Here is a 20299-nt window from a genome sequence, read left to right as displayed (position 1 = left end):
TGAAACTTCCCACAAACCCCAGTAATACACGTACCCCACTCGCACAGGGCCAATCACGTGTGAAACTTCCCGCGAACCCCAGTAATACACGTACCCCACTTGCACAGGGCCAATCGCGTGTGAAACTTCCCGCAAACCCCAGTAATACACGTACCCCACTCGCACAGGGCCAATCACGTGTGAAACTTCCCGCGAACCCCAGTAATACACGTACCCCACTTGCACAGGGCCAATCGCGTGTGAAACTTCCCGCAAACCCCAGTAATACACGTACCCCACTCGCACAGGGCCAATCACGTGTGAAACTTCCCGCGAACCCCAGTAATACACGTACCCCACTTGCACAGGCCCTTTCGCGTGTGAAACTTCCCGTGAACCCCAGTAATACACGTTCCCCGCTTGCCGTGTGCTGTGTGGCGGCCATGTATACTGGTACAGGATTAGTGCAGCCCTTTGCGCTGGATTGGGGATTTTGACGGCTTTTCCCTGTGCAAGGGGCGTTCTTGGGGGCGTATCTGGCACTGCTGCAGGGTCGCTGCGCCACTGTGTGCCATGGCTGGTTTTGGTAGCTAAAATCCATGAATACGCTGTGCGCGGAAATGGATTTTAGCGCAAGCGGCTGGCACAGACAATCGCATGCACACACTGTGCGCCGGCCGCGTGCGCCACTTGTGCGCTAAATTCTATGAATTACCCCCCAAATGTCATTGGACCGCAGCCAGTTCATGGTATTGCATCTAAAGCTGAGGAAGGATTGGTCAGCTCTGAGAGAAAGTGGTAGTGCATTCCAGGACTGGGCGGCTTTCACTGGAAAGCTGATTCCTCCAGAATTTTTTTTTTTGCTTGAATCTGGGATGTTCAGACAGCAGGCTTTAGCCGCTCTCATGGGGCGGGTGGAAGATTTTCTTACAATTCTTTCCGTTAGGTACAGGGGTGCTGCATTGTTTAGGCACTTGAAAGTAAGGGAGACTGTTTTAAGCAAAATTCTGTCATTTATCTTCAGCCAGTGGTGTGCTCTTCTGATTTTTTAAACATGTTCTCTATTAGGTATATTTAGAGCAATTCTTAGCACATTGCTCTGTAGGATTTGGATTTTGTCTAGGATATACTTGTTGGCACCTAGGTATAAGGCGTTACAATAATCCAATTTTGAGAGTATTAGTGCGTTGGCAAGGATAATGCAGCTGGCCTTGGATAAAAATGGCCTACAGGCCCTGATTAACTTGCATGTGTAGGCAGATGAAGATGTCATGGAATTTACCTGTTTACTAAGGGTTAGAGTAGAATCAAGGTAAAAGCCTAAAGTTTCCACTTCTTTACTTACCTTGATTATGTTTCCATCTATGTTGAAGGCAGAGTAGTTGGAGTTCAATTCTTTAGGTTGGCCGATGATCAAAGAATCAGGATCTCTGTTTTGTCGTCATTCAAGCAAAGGTCATGGGATGCCATCCATGCCTAAATGAGGAGATAGATTTTTTATCTACCAAAGCCCTGTTCTTGTCATAATTGCCTGAAAGGGGAATGAGGATCTGGGTGTCATCTGCATAGTTAATGTAGGTGACACCCAGCCTGTCCAATTTTTCAAACAAAGACTTTGTAAATATATTGTACATGGTCGGCGATACACAAAATCCTTGTGGAATGCTGCATGTCGTCTGGATAGGGTCTGCAGATGCTGATGGGGAGAAAACTCTCATTGTTCTGTTATTTAAGAAGGATTGGACCCATTCTATTTCGTCTCTCGAGAAGTGGGCAGCCGAGGCTAGGTGTTTACACAAGACTTCGTGGTCCAAGTCGAAGGCGGCCAACAGGTCGAGGAGGAGTAGCATGGCGGTTTTCCCTTTGTCCTTGAGCTCATTGATTTGAGTTTTTAGGTCGATTAATGCTGTTTCCGTGCCATGTTGTGGCCTGAAACCTGATTGGCAGGAACCTAGAAAATGATTGGCCTCAAGTTAATTCTGTATTTGCAGGTACGCTACTTTTTCAATAATTTTGAGAAGGAAGAGTACCGTGGTAATAGGCCTGTAATTAGTTGGGATGGAAGGGTCCTGCGTCTGTTTTTTTAGCAGTGGTAGAACCCGGAACTCTTTTAGGTTGCTTGGGACACAATTAGTTGCGATGGATGTGCTAATTAATTTCGAGATGAATAGTGCTAGGTCTCTCGCTGCCTCTTTGATTATTTGGGCGGGACAGTTGTCGCCCTGGCAGTTAGAAGGTTTCAATGATGAGATGATCTTTTCTGTTTCATGGATGGAGATTTTAGAAAATCTGAATGGTTCTAGGGTGCTGGAAGATTCAATTGGGATGGTCGATGGCGACTCATGGTTTGGGCAGGGTGGCTTTTTTATTCGCAATGTTGTTTTGGAGTAGTGTTAATTTGTTGGCTAAAGCATTCTGTATGCTTGTGCACCATGGTTTATCCTTGGGCACATTGTCTGTGGGCGGAATGGTGGATTCAATTTCTCGTAGGATCATAAATAGTTCCTTGGAACTGGCATTGGTAATTCTTTCATTATAGAGGTTTGTTTTTGTACGAATTATTTCCTTTTTGTAGTTATTTGCAAAGTCTGTCAAGTGCCGCTTATTTTCTTCTGAAGGGGTGTGGCGCCATAAGGTTTCTAGTTTTCTTCTAAAGCCTTTGACATGGTATTATTATATGCTTCGACCAGGAGGTTAGGGTCAGAGGCACTTGGGGGTGTGTTGAGCGAAGGTGGGATATGTGGTAGTAGTCTATCCAATGTGATCTTTTTTTTACTCCTAGTAGGAAGGGGAGGTGCCATGACATTATCTCTGGACAGTTGTCTGGAAGTTGCTAGGGTGAAGGCAATCAGGTGGTGGTTGGTCCACAATTGTGGGGTTACCCTGGTAATGGAAGTGTCACAGTTCTGGTCAGCACCCAGTCTAAGGTCCTTCCTTTGACATGGGTCGGTGAGGATACTCTTTGGGTTAGTCCTTGTTCTAGGAGTATATTGGCTACTGCCTGGGCATTTTTGTCCATAGGATCGTTAAATTCCGAGGTTAAAGTCACCCAGTAGTAATATTTGTGAGGATTCTTTGGTGTTATTAGCCAAGATACTAGATATATCCTCCTCAAAGGTGCCGATAGGGCACAGAGGTCTGTATAGCAGGTAAATGGTTAGAGTACGGCAGTTGGATATTGGAAGCTTGGCACTGAGCAATTTGCAGGATTTGATGGGGGAGATGGCGTGAGTCTTATGGCAAGGTCAGCTTTAGCTATTGTAGTGATACACGAAATTGCAACCTTGCCAATCAGGGCTTTAGATGACAGCATTAGCCGCTGAAAGCCAATAGTGTATTCAAAGTATGTGCTAAAAATGCTGACAGTAGTCTGTTGTAGCACTTCCATTATGCAGTAGTGAGCTACAAGGAATATGCAGGCCTAGTATGAAATAGGTCACATTATGCATTGTTGATAGACAGGCAGGGAGAGGGCCCCTAGCTCTGTAGCTAATAGGTATTTTTGGAGTGTTTGGAACATCATGGCACCTATATAGCGCTTAGATAACCAGTCTTAAGCGCTATAAACACTAAGCTATGAGTGCATGCCTTTTAGAGCTTGCAGATGGGGTTAATACATCCCTGCTTCCCTTAGAATATTCAGCCTCACTAACGGTAGCCCTGGCTCCAAGCTAATCTTCCTTTTCTCTGGGAAGGTACTGATAAGACATTCCTCAGCCTTCGCAGATGGGAACCAGGGAGGGGTAGGAGTGAGCAGGGAGCCTCTCAGAGAGAGTTGGGTTTTTTCCATGAGCCAGTTGCACAGGGAAAGTTCTGGAACTGTGCGTCATGGTGACTGACAGCACGAGATTATAAAATATCCATGCACACATGACTCGGTGGGAGATCGTCCTGTGGACTTGATTCATGCACGGTCAAGTGCCCGGAATTGGCTCTGACGGTGTCCTCCAGCATTGTTTTTCTGAGCGGGGCTTGTTTTTACAGCTAGCTTATGAAAAGCCAAGGTCTCCCAGTGCTGATTAAAGGGACGTAAGACTGTGTTTCTCTATGTTTCTCTATATTTCTCTATGTTTCTCTATGTTTATCTAAGTTCCATGTTTCACTATATTTTGCATTGTTCTAAGTTTATGCTTTGTAATATTCTTTAACTTGAATCCCAAATGTATATGAAATTCACTGCTTAGAATAAATATGCTAAAACTTTGAGGGTGTCATTTGTCACTAGCATGAGATCACTGCTCAGCACAATAGAACCTGTATTTTGGGCTGAATTGGGTATTTTTGCTCTCAAAGGGCTGGCCCCGAGGAAGATTTTGCCCATATCAAGACATTTGGTGGCAGCTTTGTGGGATTTGTGAAGAGCAGTGCCATGCTGTGACATGACAAATTGTGTGAGAGAACACAGTGTAGAGTGGGGAGCAGGATGTCGCATTCCCTTGGTGGTCTCACTGCAGCTCTGAGACTTCAAAAGGCAGCAATGTTGTGTCGGCTTGCCGTGGCCGATAGCTTGTGTGGTTAAGACTCCCTTCAGTAAATCAGTCGTGACTGACTTATTGCTTGGGATGGAGCCAGGGAGTACAAGGCGATAAACGAGCGGGAAATGGCTTTGTTTAAAGCACTCCGATGAATGGTCAAGAAAGATGTATGCTCAATTAGAAAAGAATTTTATCATGCGGTTTCCCCAGTTTAAAGTTGTAATTTGGAATGCATAGTGAGACGGAGTTCTCATCTCTATTCTGTCATGAGGGCAGGGAAAAATAATTGCAAGGATTTGACATGCAAATTGTGAATAGTGATTTAACCATTGACTCAGCCCCAGTGTGCTAGCGAGTGGGGGCTGTAATGTTCGGAGGCGAAGGTTCGCTTTTTTGATGTATGCTTTTGAGTGTTGGCATTCCTGAATAATGAGGGGAATAAGCCATGCTTAGGAGAAAGAGTAACATCTGTGCTGAGAGCCTAAAGGGTTTGTGTTTTTCTTTTGGCAACTGTAAAATTCCATGTGCTGGTGGTGGCGAATTCTGTTTGAAAGGAAACACATTAAAATGGTTATATTGCATTTTAAGCTGTGCCATGCTTTTAATGGGTGAGAGACTCACTTAAAAAAAAAGTGAGTGAATGTTATTTGGATTTTCGATTTTTGTGTATTGATTTGAATTTGCAGAATCAGTTTGCAATGGTTTGGGGGGAAAAACAATTTATATTTTTCTAAATTGCCCCTGGAGTATTTTTGACTGTCCCCATGCTATGCCATGGATTTGTGCTGTTGCCTTATAAGTGATGTATGATTTAGAAATAGTAACCTGTTGACTGTGATACATGATGAAAAAATGTTGTTGACACATTAAACAGCCCACAAGCAATATAGAGTGTGGGTTGCTCTTGCAGGAAAACGTGCAGGGAGCTGCACTAAACATTGGCATTTTTTATTTTTTAAATGCACTGAAATGAGTGGTTATAGTTTGGCAATGGTACAACAGAATGAAACATCTGTGTGTGATAAGATAGCACAAAGATTTAGTGGGTTGTGAGTTCTCTTGAAAGATCGCACATTACAAGAAAAGAAAACGTATGCTTTTAAATGGGACATTAATCAGGTTAAAACAGGCAAAAAAAAGACGCTTTGACATTTTGCAAAATTACATGGAGTAGAATCTGATGACAAGAGAAAGTGCCGCTTTTGAAAACAAGAGTCTTGCTGTGTGTGCAGAGCTTGTGCCTTGAAGCTGTTTTGGGCGAGGTGCGCGAAAGGAAGGCAAACAAAAGCAGAATACTGCACTTCTGTTGAGTGAAATGATGCTTTTCTGAGTTACAAAAGCAGAAACAGTACAAGAAAGAGTTAATCTGGATGAACTGTCTGAAACGAGTGCTTTCCATTGAAGCCGCCACAGTGTAAGAATTATAGGCAAAAGAGATAAGCTGCGTGCTCATGGCGCTGCCAGGTGCACACGAAAGATAAACAATGCCTGCATTCCTGAGGAAGGAGGTGCAAAGACAGAGAGCTGTTCAGAAGTAAAGAATTTGCCCAGTGACACTGTGGTGGGAAACAAAGGCTTCATGCAGGATGGCAGACGGGCACATCACATCTGAACATTTACCTATGCATCTGTGAATGGGCCAAGAAAAGACAGCTGCCCATTCCAACAGACATTACTGTGCAAACCACATTCCCATGTGATGTGATGTGATGTGAAGTGAAACGCTATTGCTGTGCAAGCTGCATTCCAATGCTCCATGTGATGTGAACTGAAGTAAAGCGCTGTGCACTGGAGAAGAAACCTCTAGGCGCTTTGAGAAGAGAAAATACACATCTGGCAAACTGCAAGCTACATTGCCAGGGATGGAGTAACTGACAAAGACATTATGGCATTCCAGATGGAAGCAAAACTGACAAAAGTGCTTAGCCGTTTTGCAAGAGACAACATGCAGAGCGGGGCTTTGAAGTACAACATGAACACTGCACATTAGCCATGATCCAGAAGCCACACGGCTTAGTGCAAGAATGAATGATTTGTTGAAGCAACAAAAGAAACTGACTTAGACTGTTGCACTCAAAGGGGTAGTCCAGGAAACAGCAAACACCCTTTGAAAAAATGACAAGTGAAAAAACCAGAGGCCTGAAAGACACTGCCTGTATGGAAATAAACAGCTGCTTGTACCACTGTAAGCGGTATTGGACTGAAAGACTTTACCTTTGAAAAATGGAGTGATGCCAGCAGGGCAAACTAAATCAAGATCATGAGACACTGGAAGCAAGTTGGCGCCTGGCATTTGTGATCGCTTTGGTGAAAAAAGAAAAGCATTGTGCGACCTGGGTACTTATTATATGGCTTTGTAAAAGCACAGATCAGTCTGAGGTACCATTGACCAACTATGATCGCATTGCACACATGAGTTTGTGATTAGGCAGTTACACCCCGTATGGTTGAGTGTAAATAAGACCCCAGAAACATGCAGAAGGGTGATAAATAATTGCAGTAGCAATGACAAAGTGTGTAGTTACCTGATGAGACTTTTTTGAAGATAGGGGTGGTATTATGGGAAGGGGTGGATAACGCTGATATTGAAGTTTTGATGACATCCTAACATGAAGAATAATGATATTGAACTTTTGATGAAATCCTAACATTTCTGTTTGTATTTTGCCTAGGCAAATAACCAAGAAATAGATTGGGGGGTAGACGTGTGCAAATGCCGGGTGACACTGATCAAGGAAACAGACGCATTCTCAGAGAAAGCGAGCCACTGCGACATGCTATTTCAACTTTAAACGTGCCCTGCACCGCACTCAATGCTGCAACCTGCGAAAAGTGTCCAACAGAGTAATAACTTTTGATGAACTGGCACGGTGCAGACTTGGCTAATTATCAAATATTTGATGCTACACATTCAAATGATTCAGTTGCTGGAAATAACTTAATTGACATGACTTGCCCTTTCTTGTTTAAAGGACTATGGACAATGAATTGTGGACTGTAACATCAGGCACCACAAACAGCTGTGTGACACAGCAATTGAATGCTAACACATTGAAAAATGGTTTTTAAATGCACTGTTGAGATGAATCTGAAAAAACGAAATGGTTTTACTCTTCCAACTGAATTGCTTTAACCAGAGATGTTTTGCTTTTTGCTTTGAAAAAAAAAAAACTTCTACGTTACACGTAGGCAGGAGAATGATTTATGAATTGTTGGGGCAGCAGAATTATGCAAGCAGGAGCGTAATTTATTTTGAGATAAGATGAGTGCGCACATCAAAGTCACCTGTGCGTAGGTTAAGATTCTTAATTGAAGTAATGCTGCCAAGTGTGTGAGCTATAATTTGAAATGGTAATCTTTGAAACACTGGATACTTTTACAGCCAGCTTAAGGCAGGTAAATGAAACCATGACTGACTTGATGTTTGATTTTATGACACAGAGTGTGACACGGTCCACATGGAATTGCTAGTGTACTGGCCTGGCACATTGTCGGGCATCTTTTGTCACTGAATGGATACGATTTGTTTAATTTGTCTAATGTGATGTTTTTCTGACCAAGAACTGCAGCGAGTGTTCTCGCCAAGATTTTATGGACTATAACTTGACTAATGCATTTTACCATGATGTGATGAAACAGCCACTGCCGGATAGTAGTATGGTGTTTGTGGCTAAAACTAATATTGTATATGGTAGATATCCCACTTGAAGAAGGGTATTCTCCAAGTCACAATAGGTAGATACTGTGAACCTGTTAGATTTTCCAGTAGTAAGACAACATGTAAATTGTAGACTGGTAATGCACACCTTCATTATTACAGTGATACACTTAGACATAGATTTACCATGAGGCAATGTTTCCTTAGTACTACCAAGCTGCTACAAATGGAGTCCATTTCTATGGCCCATCACTAGAGTGCGCGTAGCTAGGGAGCTAGATTCATTAATTGCAGGAGCTTTATATGCTTGTGACATAGAAACTGTGCACAATAAGCTAGCCACTATGGGTTCTGATGCCAGCTCTGCTATAGAACTTCTGGCCTAGTGGGGCCCATTGATACGCCCAACACTGCTACAAGTATTGACAGCCAACTGAAGATGGCAGAATTTTAGATATGAAGACATTCTTTCTGCCATAGGGCAGGTCAACAAGACTGCTAAATACACACGATGCATTGTATGGCAAACATTGTTTGATCAGCAGGTGTTGGCTTTTTACTGGGTGGGGGCGACCATCCTCCACACACTGGCACGCAGAGCTACAGTTACCAGCATACATATGAATCAAATTGCTTGCTTTTGATTGCATGAATAACACATGCCATGCTTGATGTAAATTAGTAGAATTGTTTTTATTTAGATAACCTGGTGCCCATGGGTTCACCTTGTTCACGAAATTAGATGGTTTCTGGTTGGGTTCCACCTACCTGGGGGAAGTGTCTAGTCACACAGCCCATAGTCACGCTTGAATGCCCTGGGATCAGGGGGAGGTAGGCCCTTAGAGTGAAAGGCTGCCAGGTTTTAGAATTGGTAACCATACATAAATGCAATAGTGCATTGTAGATTAGACTACACTGGATTGCCTTGACATTTTAACTGCATGCTGCTTTTTAACTGACAATCAGTTATACAAAATTGATTTAGGTATTTTTGTGTAGGCCAGGTTTTGGCTAGAGTAAATGTCCATGTTCACTTTGTGTAGGTATTTTTGTGTAGGCCAGGTTTTGGCAAGGGTATATGTCACTGTTCACTTTGTGTACATTTTTGTTTAGGTAGTGTTTTACCTTGCATGCCACGCTAACTAACCGCTAGAAGATAGTTTGCTTAAACCTCTTGCAAAGCCCCAAGGTCTTTATCACTGCACTAAATACTATATTGATAGGTATTAGTCAGCATTTGTCGCACAAACGTTGAATAGGGGTGGAATGTAGTGATACACGAAATTGCAACCTTGCCAATCAGGGCTTTAGATGACAGCATTAGCCGCTGAAAGCCAATAGTGTATTCAAAGTATGTGCTAAAAATGCTGACAGTAGTCTGTTGTAGCACTTCCATTATGCAGTAGTGAGCTACAAGGAATATGCAGGCCTAGTATGAAATAGGTCACATTATGCATTGTTGATAGACAGGCAGGGAGAGGGCCCCTAGCTCTGTAGCTAATAGGTATTTTTGGAGTGTTTGGAACATCATGGCACCTATATAGCGCTTAGATAACCAGTCTTAAGCGCTATAAACACTAAGCTATGAGTGCATGCCTTTTAGAGCTTGCAGATGGGGTTAATACATCCCTGCTTCCCTTAGAATATTCAGCCTCACTAACGATAGCCCTGGCTCCAAGCTAATCTTCCTTTTCTCTGGGAAGGTACTGATAAGACATTCCTCAGCCTTCGCAGATGGGAACCAGGGAGGGGTAGGAGTGAGCAGGGAGCCTCTCAGAGAGAGTTGGGTTTTTTCCATGAGCCAGTTGCACAGGGAAAGTTCTGGAACTGTGCGTCATGGTGACTGACAGCACGAGATTATAAAATATCCATGCACACATGACTCGGTGGGAGATCGTCCTGTGGACTTGATTCATGCACGGTCAAGTGCCCGGAATTGGCTCTGACGGTGTCCTCCAGCATTGTTTTTCTGAGCGGGGCTTGTTTTTACAGCTAGCTTATGAAAAGCCAAGGTCTCCCAGTGCTGATTAAAGGGACGTAAGACTGTGTTTCTCTATGTTTCTCTATATTTCTCTATGTTTCTCTATGTTTATCTAAGTTCCATGTTTCACTATATTTTGCATTGTTCTAAGTTTATGCTTTGTAATATTCTTTAACTTGAATCCCAAATGTATATGAAATTCACTGCTTAGAATAAATATGCTAAAACTTTGAGGGTGTCATTTGTCACTAGCATGAGATCACTGCTCAGCACAATAGAACCTGTATTTTGGGCTGAATTGGGTATTTTTGCTCTCAAAGGGCTGGCCCCGAGGAAGATTTTGCCCATATCAAGACAGCTATGAGGGCTAATCCGTCTCCTTTAGCATTAGTTCTATCTGCTCTGAGTAGTTGGTAATTATCGGGTTTTGCTAACGTAAGGGCTGGGCCAGCTGCATCGTGCAGCCATGACTCTGACAGCTAAGATGTCGAGGTCCTCCGTGAAGATCAAGTCTGCTATTTCTGTGGCATGTGCCACTAGCGATCTAGCATTAATCATAGCTCCAGAAATCGTGGTCATGTTTTTGGGATCCTGTGATCTAGTGAGGAGAGGATTGGGTGGAGTGGTTTTAGTTTTAGTCTTGTGGGTAGGGTGTGACACAGAGTTCAAAGTTCTAGACGTGGTCTCAGTAACTGGGCTCAATGAAGATTCGAGCCCAGGGGTATTTTTGTTGTAATTAAGTTGGGATGTCGAATTCTTACTACTCCGAGGCTCATAGCGGTGAGGTAGTCTAGCCCGGAGTCTGTTAGTTCTGGCGGATGGAGGGCATGGTGCGCACCAGGTGTAGGTCATAGTAGAGACTATGAGCTGCAGGATAGTTATTACTAAAATGAGAGATGGTAGGGACAACTGGATATACTTAGGGAGCATAATTTAAAAAATAATGTCACCTAGTGCTCTTCTACATTATCTCAAATTAAAAATGTAGCGCATTGATGCCTGTAATGGGAAGCTCACTTTAAATATAAACAGTCCCTTATGCTGATGTAATAAGCATGTCTGTATTCTTTCAAATAACTTCAAACGGAAATAAGTCACTTTTTTAGCTGCTTGGGTATGTTTGACTGAAAAGAAATTGGTTGTGGGAAATGGATCGAACGGCCAGGTACGTCATTTCACCAAAATGCCAGGGGTAGCGGAAGTGACATCACATAACCCTTGGCCTCTGATGACATCACAGGAAGTGATGTCATTTGACCCCACCCCGAAGTGACATCACAGGAAGCGATAGAACACAATCTTTCACCGCTTGGCAAAACAGAAAGTGGCATCACATAACATTAACTACGAAAAATATGGTTACGATATTACTGTAAAGTGATATACATTTCATACAAGAATGGATCACCATATGTATAGTTAATATCAGTGCGTATAGGCCCGTATTACCAAATCACTGTGAATGCAATCAGGCGTCCAAGGCCAGACGATAATGATGTGTTATTATATAGCACTTAAGCTTAAGCGCCCCATATAAAACAAAACTACATACAATATCACCCAACCTGTGTTGGTACTCATTTATCAACCTCAGTAGGATGAAAGGTTGAATTGACCTTGCTGGGAGTCGAACCTGCAACCTGCAGATCACACATACATTGCAGCAGCCGGCAATCAACCCACTGAGCTATTTTACCGGTTATAGCTATCAGAAAACTAGCCACTCCAGAAAAAAAGCCACATGCTGATGGCCACAGTCCATGAGCCTGAATGTAAAAAAAAAGAACAAAAAAATAAGAAAAACTTTTTTTTCTGATTTCTTTTTAGGGGTATCAAGGGAGACCACAGGGGTAGCAAGGGAGACCCCTAAATGACGTCCATGTGTACGGCACAGCTTTGTAGTATTAAAAAAAAAACACACCACCCCCCATTCCCCACTTACCTGTTATCTCGCCACCTGGACCACTTCAGCCTGCGACGACTGATCCGTTCCTCCAACACGGGATCCTATCCGATGCCGCATGGTCCCTTTTTCTTAATTTTTTTTTTCGGTCCCCCGCCTCCAATATTGAGGAAGCGGGGGACACCCCCGCAACCCCGCAAGGCTAATACATACCGATCCTAGGGAGCGAGGGACAACCCTGCAACCCCCGCTCCACATGTTCGGTATGCATTAGCCTAATCGTTCGGTCTTTTTTTCGATCGAATGATACTGACCAAATTTGGTCATATGTATCATTCGATCAAAAACAACGGAACAATTATGCTAATACCTTTTTTTGCATCGCATTTGTGTTACTTTATGCAGCCATTGGCCTGCAAGGTATACCTGACAACCTGAAGAGCTAATCAAGGCACATAAAAATATACTGAAAGGAAACAGAGTGATTTCCGCTGTGTTGATGTGAAGCATCTGTAAGAGTGGGAAAGCGGGAGCCTTACTTCTATGTAATGCAGCCAGAAAGTCTTAAAGAATATTCTAGCTGGGAGGAGAAGCCAGTACATCTCTCTTAGGATGGGAGAAGTGCAGCCGGTTATCCTGTTTGCTGTCCTGAGTCTTGGCACAGTGTGTCCTGGGCGGTGGCAGCCGGAAGTGGGGCCAGGTGCATAGCTGCAATGCCTGGCAGGAGGCCTCGATGTGGGAGTTTACAAGGGGCTGTGAAATCCTCAGCCGATGGAAGGGTTTTACCGTCCAGTGATGACGCCGCCACAGCGCAGGGGCACGAGAGCCATTATATGTTCATAAGGCCTTGAACCCAAGCAAACATGCGAAGGAAATGGCTGAGCATTTAGACTGGAACCTAAATTCAAGGAGCGCCCTTTGAGCACCCCGAAAGATGATGCTCTGGTGATAACTTGTGGTAAAAGGGAACGTTGACATGTGGAGAATTGACGAGGCCCATTTTCTAAAACTGAAATAGAAACTCAAGTGCACGCCATTTCGCGCAAACGCCCCAATTCTCCCGCCCCAGCTATTTGCTCTTGGTACTCCCATGAGTAACAGCAAAATATGCAGCTTTGCAATCACACGGCAACTGTAACACTTTTAGTAAGTCGTACAACCATGAAGATTTTAACACCTGCTTTTAGACAGTATTTGAGAGTATAATAAACAACAGAATACAGAGATAAACATACAATTGAGTCACTCTTGGTCCTGGAGGTCTCTGCCATGGAGGATTGGCCGTCGGTTTTGAGGTAGTCAAGTGAGCATAGTGCGTGATCCTTAGTCCCGTGAGTGACTGCGGGTTCTAATGTGAGGGGAAGTGGAGGGGCGGCTGTTGACAGCAAGGAGTGCCGCTCTAGGTCCCCAGGAGAGGAAAGGTCTTGGGTTCCTCTGCAGCTGGCCAGGAAACCTGGCCCTGGCAGGCCTTAGTACTTGGCAGGCCTCTGTGCAAACCAGCATCAGCAAAGCTCTTCCTGCCTTGGAAGCCGGGGAGAGGGACAGTATAAAACGTGGGCACCTACAGAGCTGTGCTTTGAACATAAGCCAACAGGCTGGAGAGAGAGGAGGGGTAGGATCCTTGGGGCACTGTCTCATCCACAGCCAGTGCACCGACTCTGGAGTCCCACCCATTCACATTAAACCCAAGTTCCTTGAGCACTGCCTCATCCACAGCCAGTGCATGGACTCTGGAGTCCCACCCATTCACATTAAACCCACGTCCCCCGGGCACCGTCTCATCCACAGCCAGTGCATAGTCCCACCCATTCACATTAAACCCAAGTCCCTCGAGCACTGCCTCATCCACAGCCAGTGCATGGACTCTGGAATCCCACCCATTCACATTAAACCCACGTCCCTCGAGCACCGTCTCATCCACAGCCAGTGCACCGATTCTGGAGTCCCACCCATTCACATTAAACCCAAGTCCCTTGAGCACTGTCTCATCCACAGCCAGTGCACGGACTCTGGAGTCCCACCCATTCACATTAAACCCAAGTCCCTTGAGCACTGCCTCATCCACAGCCAGTGCATGGACTCTGGAGTCCCACCCATTCACATTAAACCCACGTCCCTCGGGCACCGTCTCATCCACAGCCAGTGCATAGTCCCACCCATTCACATTAAACCAAAGTCCCTCGAGCACTGCCTCATCCACAGCCAGTGCATAGTCCCACCCATTCACATTAAACCCAAGTCCCTTGAGCACTGCCTCATCCACAGCCAGTGCATGGACTCTGGAGTCCCACCCATTCACATTAAACCCAAGTCCCTCGAGCACTGTCTCATCCACAGCCAGTGCATGGACTCTGGAATCCCACCCATTCACATTAAACCCACGTCACTCAAGCACCGTCTCATCCACAGCCAGTGCACCGATTCTGGAGTCCCACCCATTCACATTAAACCCAAGTCCCTTGAGCACTGTCTCATCCACAGCCAGTGCACGGACTCTGGAGTCCCACCCATTCACATTAAACCCAAGTCCCTCGAGCACTGTCTCATCCACAGCCAGTGCATGGACTTTGGAGTCCCACCCATTCACATTAAACCCACGTCCCTCGAGCACCGTCTCATCCACAGCCAGTGCATAGTCCCACCCATTCACATTAAACCCAAGTCCCTCGAGCACTGTCTCATCCACAGCCAGTGCATGGACTCTGGAGTCCCACCCATTCACATTAAACCCACGTCCCTCGAGCACCGTCTCATCCACAGCTAGTGCATAGTCCCACCCATTCACATTAAACCCAAGTCCCTCGAGCACTGTCTCATCCACAGCCAGTGCATGGACTCTGGAGTCCCACCCATTCACATTAAACCCACGTCCCTCGAGCACCGTCTCATCCACAGCCAGTGCATAGTCCCACCCATTCACATTAAACCCAAGTCCCTCGAGCACTGTCTCATCCACAGCCAGTGCATGGACTCTGGAGTCCCACCCATTCACATTAAACCCACGTCCCTCGAGCACCGTCTCATCCACAGCCAGTGCACCGATTCTGGAGTCCCACCCATTCACATTAAACCCAAGTCCCTGGAGCACTGTCTCATCCACAGCCAGTGTAGAGACTCTGAAGTCCCACCCATTGACATTAAACCCCAGTCCGTGGAGCACTGTCTCATCCACAGCCAGTGCATGGACTCTGGAGTCCCACCCATTCACATTAAACCCACGTCCCTCGAGCACCGTCTCATCCACAGCCAGTGCATAGTCCCACCCATTCACATTAAACCCAAGTTCCTCGAGCACTGTCTCATCCACAGCCAGTGCATGGACTCTGGAGTCCCACCCATTCACATTAAACCCACGTCCCTTGAGCACCGTCTCATCCACAGCCAGTGCACCGATTCTGGAGTCCCACCCATTCACATTAAACCCAAGTCCCTGGAGCACTATCTCCTCCACAGCCAGTGTAGAGACTCTGAAGTCCCACCCATTGACATTAAACCCCAGTCCGTGGAGCACTGTCTCATCCACAGCCAGTGCACAGACTCTTGAGTTCCACCCATTCAACGTAAGCCCTGCTTGTTGGAGCACACTCTCATCCACAGCCAGTGCACAGACTCTTGAGTTCCACCCATTCAACGTGAGCCCTGCTCGTTGGAGCACTGCCTCATCCACAGCCAGTGCATGGACTCTGGAGTCCCACCCATTCACATTAAACCCACGTCCCTCGAGCACCGTCTCATCCACAGCCAGTGCACCGATTCTGGAGTCCCACCCATTCACATTAAACCCAAGTCCCTCGAGCACTGTCTCATCCACAGCCAGTGCATGGACTCTGGAGTCCCACCCATTCACATTAAACCCACGTCCCTCGAGCACCGTCTCATCCACAGCCAGTGCACCGATTCAGGAGTCCCACCCATTCACATTAAACCCAAGTCCCTTGAGCACTGTCTCATCCACAGCCAGTGCATGGACTCTGGAGTCCCACCCATTCACATTAAACCCAAGTCCCTCGAGCACTGTCTCATCCACAGCCAGTGCATGGACTCTGGAGTCCCACCCATTCACATTAAACCCACGTCCCTCGAGCACCGTCTCATCAACAGCCAGTGCATAGTCCCACCCATTCACATTAAACCCAAGTCCCTCGAGCACTGTCTCATCCACAGCCAGTGCATGGACTCTGGAGTCCCACCCATTCACATTAAACCCACGTCCCTCGAGCACCGTCTCATCCACAGCCAGTGCATAGTCCCACCCATTCACATTAAACCCAAGTCCCTCGAGCCCTTTCTCATCCACAGCCAGTGCATAGTCCCACCCATTGACATTAAACCCCAGTCCGTGGAGCACTGTCTCATCCACAGCCAGTGCATGGACTCTGGAGTCCCACCCATTCACATTAAACCCACGTCCCTCGAGCACCGTCTCATCCACAGCCAGTGCATAGTCCCACCCATTCACATTAAACCCAAGTCCCTCGAGCACTGTCTCATCCACAGCCAGTGCATGGACTCTGGAGTCCCACCCATTCACATTAAACCCACGTCCCTCGAGCACCGTCTCATCCACAGCCAGTGCATAGTCCCACCCATTCACATTAAACCCAAGTCCCTCGAGCACTGTCTCATCCACAGCCAGTGCATGGACTCTGGAGTCCCACCCATTCACATTAAACCCACGTCCCTCGAGCACCGTCTCATCCACAGCCAGTGCACCGATTCTGGAGTCCCACCCATTCACATTAAACCCAAGTCCCTGGAGCACTGTCTCATCCACAGCCAGTGTAGAGACTCTGAAGTCCCACCCATTGACATTAAACCCCAGTCCGTGGAGCACTGTCTCATCCACAGCCAGTGCATGGACTCTGGAGTCCCACCCATTCAGATTAAACCCACGTCCCTCGAGCACCGTCTCATCCACAGCCAGTGCATAGTCCCACCCATTCACATTAAACCCAAGTCCCTCGAGCACTGTCTCATCCACAGCCAGTGCATGGACTCTGGAGTCCCACCCATTCACATTAAACCCACGTCCCTCGAGCACCGTCTCATCCACAGCCAGTGCACCGATTCTGGAGTCCCACCCATTCACATTAAACCCAAGTCCCTGGAGCACTGTCTCATCCACAGCCAGTGTAGAGACTCTGAAGTCCCACCCGTTGACATTAAACCCCAGTCCGTGGAGCACTGTCTCATCCACAGCCAGTGCATGGACTCTGGAGTCCCACCCATTCACATTAAACCCACGTCCCTCGAGCACCGTCTCATCCACAGCCAGTGCATAGTCCCACCCATTCACATTTAACCCAAGTCCCTCGAGCACTGTCTCATCCACAGCCAGTGCATGGACTCTGGAGTCCCACCCATTCACATTAAACCCAAGTCTCTGGAGCACTGTCTCATCCACAGCCAGTGTAGAGACTCTGAAGTCCCACCCATTGACATTAAACCCCAGTCCGTGGAGCACTGTCTCATCCACAGCCAGTGCACAGAATCTTGAGTTCCACCCATTCAACGTAAACCCTGCTCGTTGGAGCACTCTCTCATCCACAGCCAGTGCATGGACTCTGGAGTCCCACCCATTCAACGTAAACCCCGCTCCTTGGAGCACTCTCTCATCCACAGCCAGTGCACAGGCTCTGGGGTCCCACCCATTCACAAAAAACCCAGTCCCTGAAGCACTGTCACGTCCAGTCAGTGCACAGACTCTGGAGTCCGACCCGGTGCTTGTGCCACGTTGTCTATTTACTTTGTAAACATGATTTAACAAACATGTGGAGCTCTTTATTTCTAACCCAGCAGCTCTGGGTGTACCATCGAATACAGCAAAACGTATGTCTGGTTTTCTCGCCTTTGCCAGAGAATTTCCACGGGAATCTTTTTATTTTTTCAACAGACATCCCCACCACCCCTCATGCTGTGGCCTCTTACCAAGCTCCTCTGAACCGTTGCAACAGAAAAAACATAAATTATACATTTTATTGCACATAGCGTTAACCCAAAATCCATGCAGTCTGCGTTTCAAGCATTGCACCCCTTTCATAAAATCTATACTAACGGCTGCTTGCCCTGCGGATTCTACCAACTCCAAAATGAGCCCGGGGATGCTTTGTCTTAAGACAAAAGATACTTCCTCAGACTAGATGCGAAAACGTTGCCCTTGAAAATAACACACCATGTGCTACATGAGCTGCTGTGATTGCAGGCATGACGCAGAACCACCTTTGAAAGTTACAATGCCCAATGTCATGTCTTTATTATGACATGGTAACAAAAAGATTCACTGTGATTTGTAGGAATGGTGTATCCATATTGTATAAAAGTTGGTGGGGGAGGGGAGGAAGAGTACACGATTTTGAGAGAGCTTGAAGTGTTCTCTTCCTATGGAGCCTCTGTGCTCTATTTTATATGATACTAGCTGTATCCGACCAAACATATGCTGATCTAGTATGTGTAAGGTTATTTAAGCAATACACTTCGAGGTACGAGGCTGTTCTGCCGCCACCGAAAGGGTTATAGCTATTAATGCCCGGCAGGAGTTCCAGAGTAATAGCTTTGATTTAAGTTGAGAAACGGTGCAGAGCCATGTCTCAGGTTTAAAAAAAATGTTTTTGCCACCATGGAAAACTGGGACGGGAACTACTCCTAGTCCCTTCTCCATTTCCATGGTGGCCATTGGCCGAGCGGCGAGGTGAATGGATGAGACTCAACTTCTGGCAAAGCTGGACAGGTGATAGGCCTGGGGAGGGGTCAGGAGCAGGGTGGTCGTGAGGGTGCTGCGGCGACTGGAGGCAGGCACCGGGGTCAGTGTCGGCACCACAAGAGGCAAGATGGTGGGCTCCACCTTTCCATGGGGCTCGGACCGCAGGTATTCTTATGTGGAAAAGCCTCCTTCTGAGCTCTCTGATTGGCGGAGGTCACATTATGTCACAACCTGGGTGCTAATGGAACTTAAACTGTGCACCAGGCATGGTTTCCTGGTGCTCTGGTGAATCTAAAGGAGACTGGGTGGGTTTGGTTAGTGGAGAGAGAGGAAACATGCAAGCTAGATTTTCTGTTGGGTTGATACATGCACCCAGAAGTACCCTGAACTCTGCAGGCTGTTCTGTTTCTATGCGTCCTGGGTAAAGAGCATAGAAGCATGTGTGTCCAGAGGAGAGCCTTGCATGCCCATGACTTAGGATGCCTTGTGCGGGATTGTAGATGTACATTTATCTTAGAGGCGTCCTGTTGTTTGATGTCTGTCAGAAGGGCTATTCAAATGCTATGTGCGAGTGACTTGGCTGATATGCGTATAGTGTGTTTCGGTGTAGAGGTTGAGACAGTTAGTGTGGGAAGCTTAGTGGAGGACCTGGCGGGAATACACAGGGAGCATGCAGGAGTGGGTACATAATAGACAATACATAAGAGTAGGGGAATTCAGAGTGCGGATTCCTGATCAAGCAGAGTCCTGCTGCGGTCCCAAGAAACAACTCAGTATGTTACATGGTGAAGGTGCAATTGGAAAGCAAAACATGGCAACTGCATTGGGCGAAACCACAGTGTGACACCAGGGAGCAAAACCTCAGTGGGACACACAGCGGCACCAGAGTGCAGAATCACAGTAGGGCGCAACGGAGCAGTATAGTTTAAGGTAGAAAATAGACTGGTGAGCAGTTTAGGGAGGTTGAAAACAATCAAAACACATAACCTGGCCAGCAAAGCATGATAAGGGAATAACACGACATAACAAAATATTAGAAGTCAAAGCAAAACATATAAGACTGACAAAGGGTCAACAGCCTGGCAATAGACTTTTTTTGAAGACCAAGGTTTTTAGATGACCATGAAATTGGTGAAACTCTTGTTTTTTTAAATCCGATAGGGAGATTTATCAACAAGCTATCAGCACCCACTGTGAAAAATCTGCCCACAAGCCTCTTTCTTGGCTCTGACCATCCAGGAGTCAGGGCAGTATTTTTTAACCTTTCACAGATGGTAGACTGACCATACACCCGAGTATACAGGGTGGAGAAGGCAGAGGGTTGGAACTTGATTGTTGCATCCCCACGTAGCCTACGGAGAGATTTTAAAGTTTGGGTGATCTGGTCTCTGGGATTACATCTTAGTATAGCTCTTGCTGCCTTGTTCTGTATTTTTTTTTTATTTTGTCAGGTTTTAAGGGAGGGAGAGAGAGACTGTTACAGTCAGCCCTACAGATAAGGGGTGTATCAGTCACTTTTACTAACTAGAAATTGGCAAATACTTGCAAAACATAAAAATAGTGAGCACAAATACTCCCAACAAAAAATAGTAAAACGCCACGT

The sequence above is a fragment of the Ambystoma mexicanum genome, chromosome 1p, assembly GCF_040938575.1.
Source record: "Ambystoma mexicanum isolate Mex_15411 chromosome 1p, UKY_AmexF1_1, whole genome shotgun sequence".
NCBI lineage: Eukaryota > Metazoa > Chordata > Amphibia > Caudata > Ambystomatidae > Ambystoma > Ambystoma mexicanum.
This window is presented reverse-complemented; position numbering follows the sequence as displayed.